Source organism: Camellia sinensis, chromosome 9 (assembly GCF_055761805.1).
Source record: "Camellia sinensis isolate YWXY chromosome 9, ASM5576180v1, whole genome shotgun sequence".
In the NCBI taxonomy this organism is placed as follows: Eukaryota; Viridiplantae; Streptophyta; class Magnoliopsida; order Ericales; family Theaceae; genus Camellia; species Camellia sinensis.
Window position 1 is genome coordinate 164,561,803 of NC_138969.1, and position 5,672 is coordinate 164,567,474.

Sequence of the window (5,672 nt, forward strand, 5' to 3'; positions counted from 1 at the left end):
TAGGTAGAAAGTTAGAATTATTAATTTTATAATTTGAAATGTCAATTTTATTGAATAAGTGCTAATGGTTATTTTTATTTTTATTTTTTGTATTTTTCCAAATTGCTTTTGCGTGGGCTATTGTGGATATTTATTTTTTGTGTACGAAGAGCATTTGTTCTGTATATGGAAGGCATATATTTTTGTACAATCTCCTGTTGTGGAAATTCAGTGTTTTTGTATCTAATATTTAATTTAGATGGATTATACTTGGTTGGTATGGATTTATATGATATTTGGAATATGATGTTACAAGTTAAAAAATTTTGGATAGTTGATAATGAAATGAGTATTATTGATAATGGATTAGATTATAATTGATAGATGTATTATTCTATATATGTATACGTTACAGGTTCCATTGATAGTGGAATGCATATGATTTAGAAATTAATGAAAAATATTCAATTTGTACATTTAAAAAAAATTAATAAATAGAGCTTTTGACAACTAAACATTTAGTAGCCAAAAAATAAAAAAGGAACTTGTTGGCGACTAAACAGTTAGTAGGCAAAAGAAAATAAAAGTTTTTGGCAACTAAACATTTAGTAGCCAAAAAATAAAAAGGGAACTTGTTGGCAACTAAATAGTTAGTAGACCAAAAAAAAAAAAAAAATGAAAGTTGTTGGCAACTAAAAAATTAGTACTTAAAAAGGAGAACTATGATTTTAGCGATTAAAAAATTTCTAGCCAAAAAGGAGTGCCACGTTTTTAGCGACTAAATGTTTTAGTCGCTAAAACAAAAAAGCACATTTATTTAAAACTTTAGGCAACTAAATTTTTAGTCGTCAATTGCTGACTTTCGACAATTAAAAAAAATTAGTCGCCAATACCTTTCCTTTTGGCGACTAATTGTTTAGTCGCCAATTTAGGACTTTCGGCGACTAAATATTTTTTAGTCGCCAATACCTTCCCCGACAATCTTCCTGTGACCAAGCCGGTGACCAAACTATTTAGTCAGGAAAATTTTTCGGCAACTAAAATTTGACTTTTGGTGACTAAAAATTTAGTCACCAAAAGTGCAATTTCTTGTAGTGCCTGTCTTTTTCTAAGAGAGAGAGAGAGAGAGAGAGAGAGAGAGAGAGAGAGAAACATTATCATCTTATCCTTCACACATTAGACTCGTACAAATTTCTTAGTCCAGGAAGCCCCAGCCACACCCTCTCCCATCCATCATTCATGGCAGTTTCATCACTATACATTACTACTCTTTATCTTCTTTTTCATTCCCATCTCTCTCCCTCTCTTCACCATAACCAGTACTAACCACTTCAACACCACCTCTCTCTCTCTCTCTCTCCCCCCCCTTCAAAAAAAAAAGAAAGAAAGTTATGGGACTCATCATCTGCAAAGATGCAATTCAATATCTTGAGCTTCTCATTCTCTTCTTTTCTTGTATTTGTTTCAAGTTTAGCATTTCCATAGACACCATTACTCTCCTCAACCCATTAATGACAGTGAAAGTATAATCTCAAGCAACAAAGTTTTTCAATTGGGATTTTTCAGCCTTGTCAATACTACCAATCGCTATGTCGGTATCTGGTACAACAACATCCCTGTGAGGACTGTTGTATGGGTAGCTAATAGAGATAGGCCTTTAATAGATTCTTTCAGGTCTTTGATGATATCCAAAGATGGCAATCTAGTGGTTTTGAATGGGCAAAAAGAGGTTATTTGGTCATCTAATGTTCCAAATTCTATGGTGAATTCAAGTGCTCGCCTGTTAGACTTTGGGAACATTGTTTTCGTAGATAACTCAAATGGAAGGACAACATAGGGGAGTTTTCAATACCCTTCAGACTCATTCTTGGAGAAGATGACGCTTACTAGTGATGGAAGTACCGGTGAAAAGATACTGTTGAAATCATGGGAAAACCCTTCTGATCCATCCATTGGAAGCTTCTCTGCTGGTATTAATCTTTTAACCATTCCAGAATTTTTTTTATGGAATGGAAGCCATCCATATTGGCGCAGTGGTCCTTGGAACGGTCAGATCTTTATTGGAGTACAACACATGACTTCACTGTATGGTGATGGTTTTAATGTGGTAGATAACAAAGAAGGAACTGTATCTGTGTCTTTCACTTATGCAAATGAGTCTGTGTTAACATACATTTTCTTGAATCATGATGGAGCTCTAATGCAAATGGGTTGGACTCATGGAAAGCAAGAACCAGAGGTTGACTGGTTTGCTCCAGAAACTGACTGTGGTATTTATGGCAAGTGTGGGCCATTTGGAAGCTGCAATTCGAAGGATTCACCAATTTGTTCTTGTTTGAGAGGGTTTGAGCCAAAACATGTAGATGAATGGAATAGAGGAAATTTTATTAGTAGGTGTGTGAGGAGAAGTTATTTGCAGTGTGAGAGAAACAATGGCAATAGTAGCCAAGAAAGCAAGAGAGATGGGTTTTTGAAGCTGACAACAATGAAAGTACCTGTGTTTGCAGTGTGGTCACCAGTTCTATCAAATAAGTGTGAAAACCAGTGTTTGAAGAATTGTTCATGCACGGCTTATGCATATTATGATGGCATTGGTTGCATGTTATGGAGTGGAAGCTTAATTGACATACATAAATTCTCCAGTGATGGGGCAGATCTTTACATTCACGTGGCATATTCAGAGCTCGGTAATATATTGCCTGTCCATATCCTTGTGCAACTTAAAACTCAACCCTTTGTAGTTGATCTCAAGAAACTTTAGTACTTATTTAGTAAACTTGGTGATCTAATAAAGAAAAAACGAAAGATCAATAATTGTGTGGTCCATTTTACATGAACTATTTTGATATTTGTTTTGTTTTACAGAGAAAAAGAGGGACTTGAAACTAGTCATTGCGATTTTAGTGATCGTAGGGTCAATAATGATATCCATCTGCTCATACTTCATATGGATGGTGATCGTTAAACAAAGAGGTACAACAAATTTAATCAATCTGACTCAGAAATTAAGAAAACATTTTCTTCTATCATGTAGTACCTAACCTAGAACTAGTATCAGGATTCAAAAAGAAGAGCAATGAGATGCTACCATTTAAGAAACGGTCTCCAGAATACTCAACCGAAGTGCCGCTTGAAGATAATTTGAATCAAGTTAAACTTGAAGAACTACCACTCTTCAAGTTTGAGAAACTTGCAATTGCAACAGATGAATTTAACTGGACCAACAAGCTTGGACAGGGTGGTTTTGGCCTGGTGTACAAGGTAATAATGATTGTTCACGCTGATCTTGAATTTGTTTTGTCAACAAGTGAAATAATTTGGTGTTTGTTTTAGGGGAAATTTCCGGATGGACGAGAAATAGCGGTGAAAAGGCTTTCAAGGTCCTCTGAACAAGTGCTCGAGGAGCTCATGAATGAAGTTGTGATGATTTCTAAACTCCAGCACCGTAATTTAGTTAGACTCCTTGGCTGCTGTGTCGAACCAAAAGAAAAGATGTTGGTCTATGAATACATGCCAAACAAAAGCTTGGATGCATTTCTCTTTGGTTAGTACAAGTAAAAGCTCTTAACAAGTTGTTGCTTTCGTTAGATAACTCGTTATCTTTACTCTTTAGACTCACCATTTTACCAAAATTAGAACTTTTGTCTTGAAATCAATTTCTTTTGCCTTTTTCTCCCACTTATACTTTCTTTTGAATGACATTCTTTTAGATCCACAAAAACAAAAGCTCCTAGATTGGAGTAAACGCTTCGACATCATTGAAGGGATAGGCAGAGGCCTCCTATACCTTCATAGGGATTCTAGATTAAGGATCATTCATCGAGATTTAAAGGCAAATAATATTTTGTTGGATGAAGAGCTAAACCCTAAAATTTCAGATTTTGGAATGGCAAGGATTGTTTGTGGCGATGAACACCAAGCCAATACGAGAAGGGTTGTTGGAACATAGTAAGTACCTGTCTCTTTCTCCAAAGTCTTCATTCTTTCAATGTGGAACCTCGTAATTTAATGCAATAAAATGAATTTTGACTTGATGTAGCGGCTATATGGCTCCGGAATATGCAATGCAAGGAAGCTTTTCGGAGAAATCAGATGTATTCAGTTTTGGTGTTTTGTTACTAGAGATTGTAAGTGGAAGGCGGAAAACAAGTTTTTATAATGATGAGCAATCTTTGAGCCTTTTAGGATATGTAAATCCACTTGATTCATTTGCATTTCCTAGTTCAATACTCAAAGGTTTATTCACTGTCAAAACCTAACTTTTACATGCCATATTGTTGTTAAAATTTCAGGCTTGGAAATTGTGGAAGGAAGATAACATTGTGTTGCTGATAGATCCAATGATATCTTATCAAGACTTCAGATCGGAGATTTTAAGATGTGTACATGTTGGACTGCTCTGTGTACAAGAATTTGCAATAGATAGGCCTACAATATCCATGGTTCTTTCTATGTTAAATAGTTAAATTTCATATCTTCCAACACCAAAGCAACCTGCATTTACTCAAACACCAAAGAATCTGTCTTCACAACAAAGCCAGACTAGGTGTTCTAGGAATGAACTTACTGTTACAATTGTTGATGGCCGGTAACATCTCAGGTGTCGAGATGATTATTTTTATTTTTTTTTCCAATTTCATGTGCATAAGGACATGACATTATAAACAACTTGCATCAAGTGGTTTACTGATAGACCTATCCACAACTATTTTTGGTGTTCTGTTAGCGCTTATTGGACAAACAATTACAATTCAAATCTTCGTGGGAACACTTATATTTTAAGATTTGTTTTTTCTTAATCTGGAATTTACTTGGTGTTGAACGAGGCCGGTTCCTAAACATGTTGGAAAAAATCATTAATCTTATTAGTTGAATGATTTCAGCACCAACACACCCTTCCAACTTAGGTTCATATAGTATTTATTTAATTAACATGAGGTATACACACAGACAAAAGAATTAGTGCAAACATTAATTATATATTTAGTTGTGTTCACTTAATAATTTTTCATTTTTCATTTTTAAAACCAATCAGAAATTAAGTAATTGATTTGATACAGAAGTTGGGTGAATTAAAAAAAAAAATGTGAACTGTCATCTGCATTGACATTGCCTAGTGCTGCAACTATCCACATTCCAAACACAGATCTAGACTGTCAAAAATTAAAAAACTATGATGGATTTAAAATACAATTGCACGATAAATTTGTCTTTTATGGTCAATTCTTCATGTTCATACTTAACTAATGACTGCTAACTTCAGCATGAATTCAACTCATGCCTTCGGTGACAACTAATAAAATTGTAAAGAAGCAGAGAACTTGAGTTTTAACTAATATAGTTTTCTAAGTTTATGAATTAGATTACAATATAACAGTAAAATAACATCTCATTTTATGACCTTAATTTAAACAGAAAATGTATATAATCACATGTTGAATTATTTGTATTGATGTCTCAGATATCAGTTGACTTATTATTATTATTTTTATGTAATCAGCTCATTTTAATACTTCAATGGAGTGGAAACAATATTTTGTGGAGGAAACTTCATTCCCCACCCACCCAATCTCCACCCCCCACAAAAAAAAAAAAAACTATATCCCGTTGATCTATTTCACATCCCAACTTTTGATATTGTCAATTTGTCCCCTGCCGTCACATTTAACCGGAAATTTTTTTAAAAAATTACA

General features: G+C 34.3%; 1 pseudogene; it reads left to right on the plus strand.

Annotated features, from left to right (window-relative positions):
• Window positions 1-1,370: 1,370 nt before the first annotated feature.
• On the plus strand, window positions 1,371-4,665 carry LOC145799875 (G-type lectin S-receptor-like serine/threonine-protein kinase At1g11330; annotated as a pseudogene).
• The last annotated feature ends 1,007 nt before the right edge of the window (window positions 4,666-5,672 follow it).